This window comes from Amblyomma americanum, chromosome 8 (genome assembly GCF_052857255.1).
Source record: "Amblyomma americanum isolate KBUSLIRL-KWMA chromosome 8, ASM5285725v1, whole genome shotgun sequence".
Lineage (NCBI taxonomy): Eukaryota > Metazoa > Arthropoda > Arachnida > Ixodida > Ixodidae > Amblyomma > Amblyomma americanum.
The window spans coordinates 46,005,342-46,025,856 of NC_135504.1; the positions used below are offsets into that span (position 1 = coordinate 46,005,342).

A 20,515-nucleotide genomic window follows, 5' to 3' on the forward strand; every position below is an offset into this window, starting at 1 on the left:
CCTTAAGTATTTATATACGTTGAATAACTCATAAAGAGTAATTGTTTGTTGTGGTTTTCTAAACGCTGAGTTGTTTCCGACTGAAGCTAGCGTAATGATCAAACTACGCTAGGGACCAGCGCAGCATAAAGCCCCCGCACCAAGGCACACTGTTCACTGAACAGACTTGTGTGAACGAAGTAGTTCTGTGCACCATCGATTGATCACGTGTGCCTTCTCGTGGCTAAAATGTCCAATCTGCATTAACAGATCGCACGGAATACCGCGTCTTTCACGAAAGGCAAAAACCTTATACTGTAAGACGAGACCTCAATGTCCTTTCTGACTGTCCACCGTAGTATGTCCCAGAAATACACTGCATCACGGCACCACACATATCATTGATTGATCACCTCTGGTTGGCCGTACAGGCAGCTGTTCGCCGAGCATGGCACAGATGGCTAAGTCAACTCACAGTTCCGCGAGGTCTGTCATGATGAACGTGAAAGCGACCTGCGACACTTCCTTAATTTTTGCACAAACAGCTGTCCTGCGGGCTGCAGTTCAGTTCATCAGAGAGCAACCGCCAATTGTCTGGTCGTATTTGACTGATTCCAAGCCAGACCTCCAAACGCCTGCAGGCTGCTTTACGCCGCGGGTGGCATGAAATACTGGCTTGAAAATTTTGCGTGCTGCACCATTGCGCTATGTCGATAGGCCATGAGATCATTTCTTAATGGCTGCCAGGACACTGTGGTGCCAAAGTAAAAAACCACGCGGAGTACGCTGCTCGATCTTCCCACAGTGACGGACTTCAAGTCTGTATTCTTATACCAAGAGCTGACGCAGCATGTAAGCAACGCAGAATGGCAATGAAACTGATACTTCTTGCCTGCAATAACGGTCAGTTTTTCTTTCGTCGCCTCAAGGAATTTGGTTCTGGAGTGAAACTTTGTCTTCCCCACAATATACCGCGCCGTGAATCACCATTTGTTTACAGTCATTGGCTCGCTGTTGCATTTCCGAAGGAATACACGTTCCAGATTCAGATGGCCGACAGCCTACTTATGAAATATCTTGCTGCGAATAGACGATTGCACATTTCCTGTGTGAGTGCCCGTCTTTAGCGACCGAAAGACGTACGTTGCATTGTGCCCTGGGGCGCCTCGATCCTAGCTCTTTAGCAGAGAAGATCCTGGGGTAGTGGCAACAGCGATAGACTGCCCTGAAGGGCTAAAAGGCGATGCTTTGCTTCCTGATAGCGACTGGCTTGAGGGAACAGTTGTGACTTTGCCCCTCTCCCCCTCGCGTCTCCTCCTTTTCAATCCTCTCATCGCTGTTCCTAAGTGCAGGGTTGCCAACCAGAACACCATTTTAGTTAACATCCCCGACTTTACGCTTCCTATTTATTTCTCGTTCTGCGGACTTCCGCATCCGACCGCAGCAGCGTTCTGGTTCGATTCGAAGTTCTCCTAGGGGGTCACCGCTCTCAGCGCTCCATTCTAAACATAAGCACGCCACGCGGTTACTGGCGTACACCGGCATGGTGGGAAGCCAAGGTGTTTGCTGCAGACGGCGCCGACGATCTTGCAACTAAGGAACCAGCTAATAAGAGCTAATATTGTAAACGCAAGTTTAAAGATATGATTTACTGACGATGAATACAGCAAAAGTACATGCAGTAGCTAAGGAAGATCATGAAGGAATCACCAATGTCTGTGTACAGTTCAAGCAGGAGAGTTGCACGGGCGATCAGCGCTCACAAATAATTTAAAATTGCTTTCGGAGCAAATTAAGTGGTGCAGTAATTGTCTCACATTTCGGTGGTAACCCGAACCGCGCTCTTAGGGAAGGCAGGAAGGTAAGAGTGAAAGAATAGAGAACGAGGCGTCGTACTGGGACACTCAGGAATATATTCGAGCACCTGGACTAAAAAGCGCGAGTGCGGTTTGTAGAGATGGTCGTCCTAACATAGCTCACTGAAGATGGCGGCGCGGACGAATACGACGACGAGGGCGCAAAACTGACACCTAAAAAGACTAGCCGATCTAAATCCTTTCTGAATTCATAGCCTTGACTGCGTCAAAACAACACCTGTGCAAGGAAAGCATCTTCGTTTCGTTAAGACACAGACCGCTGGAGACTTGAGATTGTTAACGCGTATTGAAAATATATTGTCCAAAATATTCGGTCATTAGTGTTCACCATTAAGCCGTTTATCAGGTAACCTGCGATGTTTCTGCAGCTAAATTTATGAAAAATGTGCGGAAAAACCTGCGCACCCCTTTAATTTTCTTCACCTCCACATAGAAATTCGTAACTTACACAACACACCAACAATGAACCCTGTGGTTGAACACTTCTACAAAGACGGCACATGGTTCACTTCGTGCAGGCCAAATTAGATCGCAGACTCGCTAGACATGAAACAAGGTGGTAGATATTGAAGGCTCAATTACAATCTGGCAATGACAAAAGACGCCCCATACCCTTTAAAATATCATACAATAGCCTCCATGCTAAGTGTCTTTTGGCTAGAGAATTGGCAGACTTCACTAGGTGTTAAAATATGACTAGGATCAGCCCTGCTATTAAACTGTCATCTGGCAAAGCTCTAAAGATAAGGCTAATGACATTTATGAAAAACCGCGCTGTAGATATCTAACTGGATTCAAGCGTGCCGAAGAAAATCTTTGCCGCATGGCATGTAAAGGTTGAATGCTATTGTCGATCTTACTGTTCGCGGGCACAAATTATTTCCTGCGTTCTCTCATGGCAGGCGAATTTCCTCGTTTAGCCCAGCAGCTCTTTCAGTTTATTTGATATATGAGATAAGAATTGGGGAAAGGAGACTTCGAGTCGCTGGAAAACTGAGCACTTCTGTCAGATGGTCATTCGTGCTTGCGAGGTTTCTGTCTTTCTAAGGACATTACGCGATTCAATTCGAGGAAATGACTTCAGCCATTTATTGTATAAGGCTAACTGGAAAGCAAAGAGGAACACGCCTGAGCTGCTGCCATTTTATGAAAGCAACAGCTGTAACCAATGATTTCAGGCTTCTTAAGGTGCAACAGCCTTCATAGTAGCGAGTGTTACCGAAAATCAAAGCACTACAACAGGAGTGCACATTCACATACTAATAAGAGAAGTGGCATCCCAGTTAGGCGAACGGCTTTTGAGGAATATTCATAATAATAGTCTTGCAAGGCAGTTGGTGTGGGACACTAAGTTCATAGAGGGTGCTAGTAATTCTTGTTTTCAGAAGCATTTAGTGAAATCTCACCTTTCTCATTCAGCACAAAACGCAAGACTGTGGCGCAGCAAAAGCAGCCTAGCTGTTCAAGCTTAAATTATCATAATTTGGATTGAGCTATTTTAATGCGTAGAATGACGATAGGAGTTTGCGACACATATACGGGGTGAAGCAGCGAAAAAAGAATAAAACACTCAAGAAAAAAGACGCTAACAATATATTGTAGAAAACGTGATTGTATTATTCCTGAAAAGAAAGTCTCTTACGAAAGCGGATATCAAGTTGTGGCCTTCTACGCCACCTGCCTAGCACTTTTGGAACTAAGTTATACGTTCAAGCTATATATTCACGTAAAAGAATGACTACAGTGCTTGGCAATTCGTTATTGATATTCTGGATCGTAGCGAAAGACAGGGAGTGTCAGTCAACGCACACAATTTTATTGTGCTAGGAAACAACAGGTAATTAAGATCCGGGAAAACAAGCACTCTTTTTCTACACACCTTAAGATTAACTAAAAACATGAATTGTGCTGCGCTATAAACTGATTTTTCCAGGCAGCTGTCTATAATCTAATTTTTGGGGTATGGAAAGTTTACTGTAAATTTACATATTTCTTGGCAGCGCTATTCGTCAGCTGCCTATTGGTCAGCAAACTGATTATTGTGGTGTAAATATTTTTTGCTAACGTTTTGTACGGCCGCATTAACTCGTATTTAATGTGCACTATCTTTGGCTACGCTAAAATCGAGTAAGGAGATGGTTCGTAACAACAATTTTTTTATATTCGAGGCACGCAGACTAAAAACAATACAAATAACTCACAGCAAGAGCCAATCTTTGTTGAACAGAGAAGAGCTAGGATGGCGATCGCAAAAACAGGCATTGAGCGAAAATGTAATGTTAACATATTCGCTTTTCAGGACGCCAGTCAAGTTCAACTAAATCTCTCTGTGTACAGGTCGCAGCAGACGTGCGAGGTGAGGCCTATATTGTAACGCTAAAGACGTTTTTGCGCGCGATCGGAAAACACATGGCTCGCTCGTACAGCTGTCGTCAAAATCTAGGAAAACAGTGAACTAATTTTAAGACAGCTGTAGCACAAAAGGAGCCTTCTTTAAGCCTCAACTTTTAAAATCAGGTGTCAGAGATAATAATTTTCAAATGCACGGACATGTACTAATGAGCTATTTCTTCTAAAAATCTAAGCATATCATATAGGTCTTCAAGACTTGTATTATGCGAAGAAATATATTTCTCGCTTGCGTTAAGCATTGCGACCTTATATATCGCAATGGAAGCGCGGTAGATTATCTAAGGTCAGTTAAATTAATTCGGTTACATTGTATTCTTCAACGCATGTGTTTTTATCTTTAGCTTTATTTTGGCAACTTTAAAATGTGTATTGAATTCAATTCAATTACGTTGCCATTCGCTTGTTGCAGCACACTAAACTGCAAGTCTCAAGGAATGTGTTACCGTTTCGTCGGCTTCATCGACTTCCATTCGAGCGGGGCGAAGAGATCAGATTCGCTGCCCAGTGTACTAGAGTACTACGCCATCACAACGGCGCAACACCCCACGCGCTAAACTACCAGTCTCTTGAAATCGGTCTTCGTATATTAGAGAAAATTGCTGAGCTAGTTGGTTCATAATGCGCAGATGGTGGAACCAGCGAAACAGACGCAAGACAAGAACAAGAAGTGGCGTTGTGCGTGTGCATCCGTGTTCATGTCATGCGTCTGTTTCGCTGCTTCCACCACCTGGGCTTTGGTAGTGTCACCATCAACTTTGATTCGGGCTGCGCGAACACGTTAGCTTCGCTGGCCACCAAATTTAGTAGTATGCCGCCACCGCATTTCAATGTCACACGTGCATGCTTTCATATTCGCAGCACGTATGTAGTCTTAGATGCTGTCAATTAATTTCAGCTTTTTATATTTTTCTTTTTTTCACTCTTCTGCTTCACTGTTTTGTTAGTTTGTATTTTTTTGATGTCACGAATAGTTTAAACTTTTTTTCTTCAGCATAAAACAAACAAACCTCCCTTTAACCAAGTCAATCTAACGCACCTTGATGCTATAGGGGCAACGTGTCTTACTCAAGGGCGTAAGGGTATAGGGCTTGATTTCAATCAAAAGCCCGAATATTATTATCGGGGCTTACAATTTACTACACATTTTTACGTGTATTAATGACATTTCAATCGTATTGTGATCTTCAAATCAACTAATGAGAATTAGATTTCCACACCACACGGGTTGCCCCCAAACGGTTTTCGCTACAGTCAAAAACTTGCAGTCGAACGTGCGTTCTAACACTGTGCTAAACAAGGCGCCCGTGTGCTACGGTCGATCAGTGCAGGTTAAAGGAAGAATAAAAATTATTCAGGGGCCCCCACTCCAGCCCCTTCTTTCCTGTCTTCTTTAACTCACATCTTCATTTCTTCCCCAATGGCGCGGGTGAGGTGTCCACAGAGAAGTTAGATGTTTATACTGCCCGCAGCATGTATCTGGTTACGAGAATTGCATGGACGTAACATTTTACTGCGTGGACGCCTCTCCTATTCTCTCGCACTTTACTGCGTACCACACAGTGACCTCATGTGTATTAAAAGATGTTGATCACACAAATTTTTATTATGCGAAAGAAAACAGCTGAATTCTGTTTTAGTATAGAGCCTTTTCTGCTTAGACATAATCGTCAATTGAAACATCACTTCTATGCTTCAGCCGATTCATTATTAGTCAGTTCTATGTTGAAACAAAAGGAACTCCCAAAGTGAGAGTTTAAAAAGAAACTGTTAAGAATATTTTTGGCTTTATTTTCAAGGCTGGAGGGAAATGTTTACGCTCGGCACAAACGGTCGAATTCTGATAATTCGGCCACACCTTGTATTATAAGATATCGAGCGAAATATGTAAAATAGCTGCACTTTTCAAAGTTCTGTGACAAATAAAGGCAAAAAATGGTAGCGGATTTTCTTCCGTTCACGTCTAGGCGTTCGTAATTTTTCGCTGCTCATGACAATCGCGCCTTAAAAAAAATCGTGCCACGGAGCCGCTCCTAGTAACATGATGTGCTCTTACGGACCACGCCATGATATTGATGTTTTCTTGAAAGGAGTGCTCGCAACCAAGTATCATTAGAGATTTTTACTGCAAATCCTTCTTATGAAAGAAGAAAGACTGAATGAGTTTAGTGACCGTAGCGATTAAGACTTCATAATTTTGGTGTGCATCTTTATAGTGTTTTTTTCTCATTCTTTAACGCTGTGTCCCGGCGTTTAATCGCTTTGTTTGCATTGCAACCCGCGACCAGACTTACCTCTATTGATCACATCCAGGCGGAGCCAATTCTACGTTGTTTCAGAATGTTGTAGTAACTTTGCATGCTTTATCTTGAAAGTTCGCTATCAGCTTTACGTTGAGCACGGCCGGGAGTGGCGGGGATTCTGTTCGACGACATTCGACCACGCTTGCTGCTATGCCGCCACCGAGTGATTCAGTAAATTGTGGGCGCATGTCAGCCCAAATAAGGTTTTTTAGATGATATTGTCGCTGTTTTCCTGCTCTTCGGATTACAGTCAAAACTACTCCTACTGAAAAATGTATGTAGGTTTGAACGGGTCAGCAAATAAGGTTATGCCACATTTGGTTTGGGTTTATAGGATGGACGCACCAAAGCAGCTCAGTCTATGAGGGGCGCCGTAGTGGAGGGCTCCGGATAATTTCGATTCGACCACCTGGGGTTCTTAACGGGCACTATAACAATGCACAGTGCATGGAATTTTCACATTTTTTCTCTAACGAAGTGCTACCGTAGTGGGCGGGTTCGAGCCCACGACTTGCAATCACTGTGTGATATAAGTACACGGTAATTAACCACGGGTAATGGTAGTTATACGAAGCCCTCCACTAAGGAGTCACTCAAAAGCTGAATCGCTTTGGAAGCTTCATCCTATAATGTTAAACGAAATGTGGCATAATCCTATTTGTCTCTTAATCAAACCTGTACACATTTTTCAATAAGGACATGACGTCTAGTGGAGGTGCAGAGTGGCCGTCCATGTAGCGGACACCCCCATCAAATCGTGATGCCAGCCCTCTGCTCTTCGCACCGGAACACTAGCTTGCAGTTCGCCGAGCAAGCGGACGTCCCCACGCAGAGCTCCCTGAATTGGGGACGCTGCCTGACCGCAGCCGATGACGAAAACACACTGCTACGATCACCACAGCCTCGCAAAAGATATCGATCCCGATCATACTGCAGCATCCTCGGGTGCCGACAACTTTCAATGGGTCCCGATGAGAAGACCCCAAAGAATGGTTAGTGCAATTTGAGCCCATGGCATCGTTCAATAATTGGGATATGCGGCGAACATAGGACACGTATTTTCACTGGAGGGCTCAATAGTCACTTAGTACGAAAACCACGATCGTCGCTAACGACATGGGAGCTATTCAAGAAGGAACTTTTCAAAGTATTCACCAGTGTCGCCAGTGTGAACGCCAAATACGGTATATATCAACCAGCTTATCGACGCAAGCGAAGACAACTTTTACAACAACGAACAAACAGTAGCAGATATTATAGCCAAGCCAACCTATAACGGCTGTAGTTATAACGAACGCTGGCTTATTACAAACGAGAGCGGCGCTACCGTGAAAAAAAAAAGAATTAAGGCTATGGGATTGCCTCTCACAGATATGAACAACCAAGATGGACAAGGAGGAGCCGTAAATTGGGTCCTGCAGTCGAAGCACCCGCGCTCCCGGCAAGGACGAATAAGTAGGGTCGTCTACCGGGATCTGCGATGCCCTCCTCCAAAAAGAACATTTGGACAAAAGAACTCAATATAAAGAAGCGAGATATTGCACACACGACAGGATAGTGTCACGAAGCGCTGCCCTATAAGACTCATTCCTTGGAGGGTGACGGCTGCAGTGATGAAATATATTGGAAGATCTTCCGTTAACATCCTACTGTGAACGAAGAGGAACGGAGTGGCCAGCGGCCATCGTTTGCGATCGGCAGGTCTCGCGCACTGCCATGTTTCAGAAAATGCGTTACCGTATGCTTCCAGCAGAGCACAATGGCCTGGTTAGTAGTGGCGCTTTGTTTGCATGCGACTATCCTGCAGCGCTTCATTTCCAATGGCAGGATTGGTATTGCGCACGATTTGCTCACCGAGTGGGTTGTGCGTAACAAGGTAGCAACGCACAACTTGATGCCTTCTCTGCCCTCAGTGATAACTTTAGTCTCGCCATCAAACAGCAAGTCTCCACAAAACAAGGCCATCATTCATACGCGCAACATATAAATGCAAATGTAAACTAAATGCGATGCCGATTTTCAACTGAATATACGCGCTCCAAAGAGGTTTGGTGGGGTATGGCATGTCCTGGTTGGCAGATATCATTGGTGCGGTGTCGTCGTGGGCAGAGAACGTTTCCTGATTAATGCCAACACACCCGGGGTTTCTTATAAAAGCTTGTTCAAAATATATTTGCCTATACAAAAATTATTGGAGGGAAATTGCACCTCGCAGGAAAACCCAATACTTTTGTTACTGAATCAGTGGTTCGTGCCAAAGTTCTCTTGTAACAATAAGAATTCGGTACGATTACAGGTCTTGCTCACGCGCAAAGCTGGTGTCGGTTGCTCCGTGTTATGAAAACAAATTTTGTGCATCTTCCACAGTGGCCAGCTTACAGTCTGCCCACCGGGTTGTGGGCAACTAGGTCACCATTACAGAAGGCAGCGAAATGATGGAAATAAATTAGATCCGACTGCCACCTATCCACTTAGTCACTGCAAATCAGCTCATTAGTCGAGGGGCAGACAGTATTCATGTTTTTATTTCTATCCGTCTTAACATTCACGATCTTTTGTTACTGCTTCGTTAACTCGTAAACATCGTGCACAGTTTTTCACTTACCTGAAAGTACTAAGGACGTGGAGCATCACGCCGCAATTTTTACTGTTCTGGTACACAGACTAAAGGCACTACAAGCAGCTCAAAGCTAGAGTTCATCTTTGCTCGGTATAGAAGAGCGAATACAACGATCGGCCAAACAAGCATTATACAGAATTGCAAATTTAACGTGGTTGGCCAGTACGAAAACAAGTGAAGTTCTAGAAAATTGCTATGTAGACCTCAGAAAATATACACAGCCCTAGGTCGTACCTAAATGGTAAACAAGATTTTACTAACAATCGTAAAATCATGGCTCGTTAAAGCAGAAGTCGTCAAAATAATACCGCGAAATAAGCCTATTTACAGACATATTTGAAAAAAGCCATTTGAAAGATTCAACATATAAAATCAGTCGTCAGGGTTTAGAATTTATCTCTCTGGAGACTTGCGCTCGCCAAGTTCCTCAATAAGGCTAAGCTGATGACGCAAACCTGCGCCTCAGTTATGCGCTCATTGTGTGTAGTAATTCGACCACCCATGCTGCCCTGGTTGCGTGAAAAAGAATCTGAGCTCAATTATTTTCCGGATTCCCCTTTATACTCTAAAATAAATGTCACAAACTTATTGTTACATCATATATATTATGAATTCATTCATTCGTTTCTAGAGTGATGCGATAGGTTATATAAAAGCTTCTCGGTCCTTAAGGGTGATGTTTTGCTTTTTACTCGTCTAAAGGCCTTCCGTATTAGAGCAGACCTTGTTATGAACACAAAGCGTTCCACACAGCATAATCTGGTGTGTGCATGTGAGCCTTGAATCGCTGAATCTTTGGCTGCACGTTGTTCCCTTCATCGTTATTATTCACATCTTTTTTCTTTTCTAGTGGCGACAACGGAGTAAGAAAAATTTTACTTGAAACTCACGGCTCGAATTTCTTGGCTGTGCCACTGTTACACAAAAAGATTTCCATGCTCCTAAGCAGATGAAAAAGCGAAGAGGCAGAAATTCATGACCCTACGCAGTGTCGGAAAAGGAGTTAATACTCCAGCTTACTGGCGCTTGGTGAAAACATACCTATATATACCTATCAAATTATGATTTTCTAAAGGCCAAACATAATTTTTTTGCTTATTTCAGCACGATCGAATGTTAACTTCAGTTAAAATATTAAAAGAATGAGAAAGCACTCGTTTAAGGAAATAAATTCGAACAGAGCGCAAACCATGCAGTGCAGATATGATCGCCAGAATGTTCCTAGTTTTGCGCCTGACACTTGGGTGTCCAATTAACAAGTGTCTGCTTCTCGTCATTACAAAGGCGGAATAAATGCTCTTAAGAAATTTGCACCGCCTATTCAGCCTCTTATTTCACATAACTATTAAATGCTCTGATACTGCTTAAATGTAAGAGAGCCATCAGAGATCTAGGTCGAGGAGTTTGCGCTCTCGAGGACGAGTGAATGGCGATCGTGCGATACCGATGATTTTCTCAGTAGTGCACTCATGTGGAGGTGCACAATGCTGCTCCAGATACCTGAGTTTCAGTCTTCAGCTCAATCAATGGACTGAAGTCCAATTTTACTTTCCGCAACTATTCTTCTTTGGCGCTCAACGAGGTCCGTCACCACCAAGGTGCACATCCCTTAATTCAAGCAGAGAAGCAAGCCGTACTTTGTTATTCAAGGGCCCCTGAAAGCGCTGTCGGAACATGGCTATGAAGTGCTTCCATTAGGTAGAGCACATCCCAGTGAGCGTTCATTGCGCGTAGAGGGATTCAGAAGCAAGCCGTTAATTTACAGCACATTTTATAAATATACACTTTATTCCCCCTGAAGCGTTCAACGGTGCCAGGATTGCGGCAGAATCCGCGCGCAACGAATCGTTTAACCCTAGTACGTCACCAGAGAATAGCTATCACTGGCTACCCATGCCAATGTGACGCCATTCATTTACTAATCTAAACCGGCTAGCCATTTTATGTTTTTACATTTTCTGAAACTTTTCTCATTTAAGGAAGAAATGCAATGGTTCATATGCATGTTTGCGCAGACTGTGCGTGCTTTGCCCACTTACTCGCGGCCGACAAATTATTGATAGCGCTAAGATATCGGTTGTCGCAAAAAAAAGTTGAAAACATTACCAGGATTATACAATGCAGAATATTTGTTTTCAACCTCCATGGAAGCGCGTGTCGAGTTAACGATAAACGTGCCTTGGTGCCATGAACAAAGAACGTAGTTAAAGAAATTCCTATATTATGCGGGAAGTCACATCAGTCAGACCGGCTGACGTATGCATATACGTTTAGAGGAACAAGCGAAATATTTGGAAGCGTTAGGGGTTTAACCTGCGCAATGTATAAAGGTGGTAAAAGTTGTCACCCAGTCCGTTCAGTCGCGGATGTCTCAGAACTTCACGTCATCCAAGATTAATAAGAAATTACACAGGCGAGTGAATATTTTACGTCAAACTGAGCACAGTGTCAGCCAGCTCTCCAACGTGTTAGCAAAGCGCCATTCTTGCTTTCTTAAAAGCGGAGTTAGCTGCGCATTCGACGCATATTTCAATAAAATGCTTTCTTCGGTAGATTGTTTTTACATGATGGCGTTGTGTTTTGCTGCTTGTCATTGCTACATTATGTTGGCAAGTTCCAATACAGCTAACTTGCGAGTGCAGCTTATATGCTGCATTTTATTGTCGATAACGTTCACGCAGATACATTTTTATCTAAAAGCCTAAATTGTTTGTGCCGAAAAGATACTTAAAATATATCTCTATTAAAAGGACAGGAGTCTGTATTGAAAGGACAAGAAAACTGAGGACGAAAAAGTGTAAAGGATGCTTCGCCTGCAAACATTAAAAAATGCGTAGATATAAAAACACAAAGGTGGAGATCGCTTTCTAAGTTTATTTTTCAGAATTTTCACACTGTGCGTAGTTCCGCCGTTGCCAGGAGTTAGAGTCATATACTTCAGACGTAGAGAGTTCGAAGTAAGGCTACTCCACACCACACTGTTCCTTGGTCATGCAGGGTCCACTATAATCATATAGGTATTTGCCTTTGTAGCAGACACACTCGCTATCGGGGCTGACGGTGCACAGATCACCAAGGAACTCCTTCGGGCATACGCATTTCTCACAGTTCTCCTCCGCGGCTGCAAACAGGTCGCAAACACGTTTCAGTTTTGTTACAGTGCCCACCTGCTTGAAGGCGATCTTTAAAAAGCGCAAAGTTTGAATTTTCTGTGAGCTAGGTTGTTTAAGCTATTTTGAGTCGCACAATAATATTTTTTTGGTGTGGTTTTCTAAACGCACAGTTGTGTCCGACTTTAGCTAACGTCAGCGATCGATTGTGGCTAGGCTCGTCGTTATTACTGTGTATCGCTCTGTTAATGTTCCTCTTGCAACGAGAAAAAAAGACCTGGACAAATCAGATATCTGCTTTTATCGAAACAAAAAGAAAGATAGCAACGCGGGCAATAATTTTCATCATGCGATATCTTTAGTTCCCTTTCTCAGCGTACTGAGATCAACAACGACTGTTAACCGTTGCTCGCCTGCGGCTCAACATGAAGCCGAACACTTTAGAAAATTTATGTGCGAATGATATTGAGAAGCAAAAGCGACAATATTACTTTGACGTTTCTGTGTCATTCCTTTTCCGAGTTGATTCTGAGGCAAATGTCAGGCAATTGCCGGCCCACTTCGACAGGCCACAGGACAACTATGAATGAGCAGATGAGGTTTGAACAGATGAGATGATATTTAGTGCATTCTTCTTTAGAGGAAGCCCAGAATTTTTTCTGACCTGACTTTTGCCACTATTTCTTCTTGCTTCTCTCTTGTTTTTTTCTGCTGTTTTTTCTTTCTTTCCTAGGTTGGTTGTAATGACGCCACCAGGTCACGTGACCTCTCTCTATCAACATTAATTTTTTTTCTACGAACATTAAGGACCAGGTCTCACAATCTGCTTGGCCATTTGCGACGATATTACGAGGTAACGAGAATTCTCAATCCGTTGGGCTGGCTACAATCCCCCATGGTGGGGACGTTGTGCGCCCATCAGAAGGTCGCTTCAGTTCTCTTGACAAGTCACCTAAATTTGTGAAGCATGCCGCTATTTTGCTGAACCTGGAGCCCATTGCAATCGCATTTAAATAAAATCTGAATGGCCGGTTACGCATGTGACCCGCCGCGGTGGCTCAGTGGTTATGGCGCTCGGCTACTGATCCGGAGTTCCCGGGTTCGAACCCGACCGTGGCGGCTGCGTTTTTATGGAGGCAAAACGCTAAGGCGCCCATGTGTTGTGCGATGTCAGTGCACTTTAAAGATCCCCAGGTGGTCGAAATTACTCCGGAGCTCTCCACTACGTTCATCTCTTCCTTTGTTCTTTCAATCCCTCCGTTGTCCCTTCCCTTACGGCGCGGTTCAGATGTCCAACGATTTATGAGACGGATACTGCGCCATTTCATTTCCCCCAAAACAAATTATTATTATTATTATTACTATTATTATTATTATTATTATTATTACGCATGTATTACGAGATTGTTTTAGCGTTTGCAGTGGTGCGAGAGCAAAGAATATTTATAGTGTTGTTGCCTAAGGTAATAGGTTCCAATCGGATGCTCGAGTGCAAAAGTGCAAAAACAGCAAGAGGTGCCGCCTTGCGCATCATGCTTCTTCCACACCGCATGGCCAGCCTTGTTGTGAGAAGTACACTGCCGCAGTTAAGAGCAGCAGCGTCCAGATCTATGCAAGGGTGGCCAAGGGAGCCGCCAATATCAGTGCTTCCGTCGAAAGGGGTTACTCGTGTGCAACATCTTCATGCGATTCTCTGGTTTTTGCTGCAGACGGTACCAACTCTGATGACGCCACAAGCCAAAAACAAGCAAAGAAGAGCTAAGGAATTGATAACGTTTGCTTCAAGAGATGATTTGCCGCGGATCAAGAGACTACCGGCACATGCAGCACCTATGAAAAATCGGGCAGGGACCCCCAAGAGGTCGGAGCAGTTGAAGCCGAAGACACTTCCGCGGACGGTCAGCGCTGCCAAAAAAAAAACGCAAATGCGCTTTTTATTCATCGCAGTCTCGATAATGTGTGCTGAAAATGGCGAGGTGGCATGACTGAAGACAATGGCGAGGACAGAAATGTGACACCTAAGATGATCTAACGTTCTAAAACATTTCCGAAGCCATAGACCTAACTGAATCCAAACCAACCTCGTTCGAGGACAGAAATCTGACACCTAAGATGATCAAAGGTTCTAAAATATTTACGAAGCCATAGACCTAACTGGAATTCCTACTAACCCCGTACGATGAATGAAATTTAACACTTCAGATGATCTAACGTTCTAAAACCATTACGTAGCCATAGACCTAAATGGAGTACATACCGACCACGTAAGAGGAATGAAAACACCTCAGACGATCTAACATTCAAAAGCATTTCCGAAGCCAAAGATCTAACTGGAATTCAAACCAACCTCGTTCGAGGAAAGAAATATGACACCTAAGATGATCTAACGTTCTAAAGCATTTCCGAAACCATAGACCTAACTAGAATTAAAACAAACCCCGTTCGAGGACGGAAAACTTACACCTAAGATGATCTAAAGTTCTAAAACATTTCCGAAGCCGCAACCCTAACTGGAATTTAAACCAACCCCGTTCGAGGACAGAAATGTGACACTTAAAATGATCTAACGTTCTAAAAAATTTACGATGCCATAGACCTAACTGAAACTCAAACCAACCCCGTTCGAGGAAAGAAATCTGACACCTAAGATGATCTAACGTTCTAAAATAATTCCGAAGCCATAGACTTAACTGGAATTCAAACCAACCTCGTTCGAGGACAAAAACTGAAACCCAAGATGATCTAACGTTCTAAAATATTTCCGAAGCCATCGACTGAACCGGAATTCAAACCAAATTTGTTAGAAGGAACGCATGTTCGCTTTGTTAACCCTTAGCCAACTGTAATAATACTTTTTGGCGGCTAAGTTGATACGTCATTTAGAAAAAATGTCAAGCACTGAAGTCAGGAACACAGGAAAAAAACACAAATGAACACAAGCGCTTTTGTCGTGCAGTGTATTTTCCTGTATTGATCTTTTTAAAAAGCGCACGACTTTTTCTCAACAGTCGACCACTGCTGCCAATACCTCGGTACCATGGGGGTTGGCTCAGTAACACTCACACTCACAACCACTCACTCACGTCAGCTTACTTACACTCATGACCACTCGCTATTGCACCCACTCATTCACACTCTTACTCATGCCCATTCGCGCTCACAACCGATCACCCACAATCGCACTCACAACCACTCACTCACACATTCATGTCCACTCACACTCGCACTTACGCTAATCAGCGTTTGTTACTAAACCTTGAATCAAGGTACCTATGGCGTCCTTGCAACTAAAATTACGAAAGTTGTGGGGACGGCATTCACGACCACCCCATCAGTTGTTCTCTCCACCTACATATGGGCATGCGAAGCTTACATGACAACCCAACAACTGAGCCTGTGGAGAAATTCTTTTTAACGCAAAAGCATTATCGTTATGTCGAGTCAGCAAAAACAACCCGAAAATTTTGTCCGCATGATTGTGTTAGGTAGCGCATGAGTAGACCTTTTAATGGGAAACGTTTAGTTGATGAATTGAATTTTGTCAATTTAATAAAATCAGTATGTTAATGAAACTAAATGCTGCGTTTGAAGCAAGTTTTGTGTGATTGATTCGATCGAACACGGTGTCAATGCGTGAGAACGGTTGCTTAGTATAAGAATAAAATAAAACAGCTTAAAAATAAAATAAATAATAAAGAAATAATTGTCACAAATGGTTTTATATAGAACGAACACACTTTCAAATAAAAAATAAATAAGAAATGAACAATGGAGGAAGAAAGAGAGAAAATGGAAAGGCTTTTGCCTTGCCGCTCTTAAACAGACTTGAGTGCAGTCCTGTAATTTTGGCAAAGATAGCACAGGGTCCGTTTTGCGTAGGCCAACTTACATCGCAGACTCGCTAAGCCTAAAAAATGCGGGAGGTCTCAGCACCTGAATTATAGCTGAGAAAGACAAAAGACGTACCATATCTCCTAAAATTGCCTCCATGCTAACTGTCGTACGACCGAAGATTCGGCAGACTTCACTAGGTGCCTTAATAATAGTCACTGGTATGAAACTGACCTGGCTAATATCAAGAAAACGAAGCTAAGTACAGGAGTGAAAAAGGCACGCAGTAAAACTGTAACTGAATTTAAGCATATTGAAAGAAATGCTTGAGGTATGACGTGTGCAGGTTGGCTGCTTTTGTCGGTCATATTGCTCGCAGACGCAAACTATTTCTTAATTGCTCCCATGGCCGGCGCGTTTACAATTTCAGCCGAGTAGCTTTCTCAATTTAATTGTGATTTCGCAAAAAAAATTTGGCAAGGACAGTGTGCTTTGCCGCAAAACACATCACTTTCTTATTGAGTCCATCGTGTTTGCGATGCTCCTATCTTTCTGGGCGTAGCGCTCATTCCAAGGAAAAGTCTTCAGTGGGTTATTAAGACGATAGCCTTTGGTGCTCGCGTCACAAAAAAGCCGGTGTCGGCGTTGCTGCTGGCGCTGTAACTCGAAAATCTCTAAATAAGATATCTTTTGGAGATACAGGGTAATCGAGCCCAAATCTCTCAGATAGCGAGGCAAGCATGCTGAGAAGACGCTAAGAAGGCTCATTAGTGCGAACAGAATAAACAGTCGACCTAGTGAATATATTGTGGTCATTGACTTCGTGAACTCCCTTTGTGTGCTTCCTTATATGAAAAATTTTCAGCATGCCAATTTTTAAATGGGACCAGATTTTCATTGCATTCTACTCTATAAAACATTTCAGTTGACTGCCATCAGCTTTTGAAACACAGCACCATATATGTAGTAGAAATGAGAGTAAATGCAAACAGTTTGCGCAGAGGTATGATAGCTGATGTTACGACGGCGTTCGGTTTTAGAGTCAGTGGATTCGGTTTGATTTTGGGTTTATAGATTTTTATCTTTCAAAGCGACAAAGGCTATGAGGGATGTCTTAATGGTGTGCTTCGGTATTATCGGCGACCTGGTGCACTATATTGTACACTGACATCACACATGTGTTGATGATTTAAATTTGGAGGACTGGCAGACGAAAGTCTAAGACGTCAACAGAACGGACCGCGGAGCCAGGCGACAACACGAAAGTTTCGCCCCTGCGGGTGGCAGCGTGGGAGCAACCCTTCTTGACCTCATTGGACTTTCAGATGGGCAGGCAGAGGTGACTTAACCTGTTAGCGTCATGTCATGTGGTGTTGTCAACCATTGCGATGTCATGTAACCATACCGCTCGAGCGCCTGTGATGTACGCGTCTGTGTGCTGCTCTCGTCAACAATTGCGGCTATAGCGCCTAGAATTATGTATATCCTAGACCCTGTATTGGGACGACAACGGAGACGCAGACCTCCAGTAAGGCCTCTCTTTCTGTCTTTTTTCTTTCACAACAAACTTTCCCTCTTCCTTCACGGCTGGGGGCGGGGAGGAAGTGTCTTCTGATCTCTGAGACAGTTACTGCTTCTTTCCTTTAAGCTGAGATCAGAATCACAGGGTAGACCAGCTGAGGGAGGATATTTAACGTGCACTGACATCGCACAGTACAAGGGCGCCTTAGCATCTCGTTTCGATGGAGGCGAGACGCTAAGGCGCCCGTGTGCTGTGCGAAGTCAGTGCCTAATAAAGATCCCCAAGTGGTCGCAATTATTCCGGAGCCATCCACTACAGCACCTCTTCTTCATTTCTTTTTTTTGCACTCCAATACGCCTTCCCTTACGGCGCGGTTCAGGTGTCCGCCGATATGTGAGACAGATACTGCGCCATTTCCTTTCCCTAAAAACAAATTCTGTATATATTTTTTGTTTTGTATATATATGTTATATTGTTGTTATATTATATATATATATATATATATATATATATATATATATATATATATATATATATATATATATATATATATATATATATCTTCTCCCCCTATCCTGTCTCCCTCTCCCCTCACCTTTTTTCATTTCATTTCCCCATTCTGCCTGCTATCCTTTATTTCCGCTGTTCCTGCTCAGGTGCTTCAGTATCGATGGCAGATGCCGGGACTAGCAAAAATCTTTTCCTTCCTTTTTACTATTATTTTAATTTAAAAAAAACCACTACAAACCAAGCAAGTCCTCGGGCGAACTCGTTTGTTCCTTCATTGCCCATGAGGGCTTCATGTGCCGGAGACCAAAATAGTAAACCCTGGTGCACCATTGGATTGTGTGTGAGGATCTGAGCGCCTCGGCTGGGATGGTTTCTGTGTTAAAATTATTTATGGCACTTTTCTAGTCGCAGATCATTACTTTGGTATTTTAGAAAGTAGCTTCCAGCGCTATCGCTACTTATTCAGCCGTTGATGCCGACCAATACCTGACTGTGAAGCCCGCTCGTATGGTCATGCTCTCATCGGACGAAACATCGATCATTTCTCTCCTGCGATGGTGTTCTGCAGAATCGGTGTAGAGTACATCGGACCGTTTTCCGTATTTCGTTTGCAGCGCTTCGGCCTCCCTGCCTCCTTTCCTCATAAAATGCTGGGTTTATGTTTTTGGGAGAGGGGAAATTTAAATATTGCTTTGTTGTCCGGGGGAATATGCTCTTTCGGGTCGCCTATACCCTCACATGAGATACCATAATTTGTTCAAGATATGTCTGCCCCATTGGCTAATAATAGTGTTTGCTGTTGCGCAATGTTGGCCGCCTCCATCAACTCCCCTATCGTGTTAGAGACGCCCAGTTTTATGAACGTCTTCATGTATGGGCATACGGGGCATCCTAGGGGTGTTTTAGCGCTATTTCTAACGAACACATCTAGTTTGTCTTTCTCCTCCCTGATCAGCTTTGAGTATGGTGCTTGTAAATATGGCTTCTAACAGTCGGAGAAGGTTGGCCTCTTTCATACCTCAGTTATTTTTTGCAAATCTGCAAATCTGCGAAAGAGTCTACCGGTCAAGCCATAGGCCTTGTATGATGGTGTCCACTATGGGGAATTCCTGTCCGCCTGATCTAATTCGGATAGTTGGCTTTCGGTCTTTTATTTGTGACCCTGTCCTGTAGAGGACAGAGAGTTGAGACTCTTCCGACGAACATCTAAGACCCGTGTCCGAAAGATGGTGCTCCATCTCTTCCACTGCCATCTGTAGGGCTTTATATATTTGGCTGCCGTTGACTGTAGCTGTCCAGAAGGTCGAGTCGTTCTTATATATGCTGTGATTTGGATTTTCTATTTTTTCGAGGCGGTAAGGCAGTCTTGTCGTGGTGATTTTAAGAGGATGGGTGATAGGACTCACCCTTGTTGGGTTTTTTTCTTTCCACAAGCTTCATGCAGCCGAGGGATCTTTGCTCAATTTTGATAGTTGCTTTCCTGTTCGTTAGAAAGTTCTTGATGTAGTTGTATATCTTGTTGTATAAGAGTTTATCTATATAAAACTTTATGTATTTGTATAAGACTTTCAAGGCTGTTTACGACTGCAGAGAGGCGGTTGGGGGCCTCCGTAGCGGGCGGTCGCTAACTAAATTCACTGACTGTCAAGAGGCCTGCCGCAACTACAAGAACGTCACGATACGTCCTGTCGCCGTCCGCGCGCTCCTTGAAGACGCAAAAAGCATGCACGAGAACGCAGCGAAGATCCATGGCAAGATAGTATGGGTACTGCGACATACGGGGTGGCGGGGAACCATGAGGCGATAGGTTAGCTCCAGGGTACGGAAGAAACCATGCGCCCGCGTGTATCCGACATCGAGGAACTCGCCCCAGTACCTCGAGAATACTTGGCCGTTCTAGAACACTACAGGGGAAAGGCGACGGTACGTGTTACCGCACAACAAACTAAACAGAGACGGGGCGTTAAAGTGGAGGCGACTGCAGATGGCCATTTATCAGAGCTTACCCGTTCTAAACAGAACGAATAACACAGATTCCTCCGACAGTGCCTATGGTGCTCAGCTATACCGGAAAATTATCACATCACATGGGAGTGTAGGAGATTCATGCGGTTCCAAAAATAAAACTTAGCAGACGCTGAGGTAAGGATCCAATATCGAGAGTTAGCACATTTAGCATAGGTAGGCGGCTGGAATTTCTCCCGCGAGATAGACAATAACCTAACTAGTTAGTTTATTGTGGTGGTAGCAGTAAATAATGTATTAAAATATTAATAAAAGAAAGGAAAAGGTTTTTGCTAGCCCCGCCATCTGCCATCGATACTGAAGCACCTGAGTTAGGGCAGCGGAAGTAA

General features: G+C 43.6%; 1 long non-coding RNA gene across 4 annotated transcripts in view; it reads right to left on the reverse strand.

The window, feature by feature from the left end:
- The window catches only part of LOC144100294 (uncharacterized), a 53,317-nt gene that overhangs the window by 16,394 nt on the left and 16,408 nt on the right, over positions 1-20,515 (reverse strand). For 2 of the 4 annotated variants that reach the window (XR_013307601.1, XR_013307602.1), the window contains exon 2: positions 12,056-12,309. The exons of 1 other annotated variant lie outside the window; for it this stretch is intronic. This is a non-coding gene — a long non-coding RNA (uncharacterized LOC144100294). Of the gene's footprint in view, positions 1-4,057; positions 4,216-12,055; positions 12,310-20,515 lie in introns of those variants that run through there. One more of the 4 variants, XR_013307604.1, reaches the window with a different exon arrangement.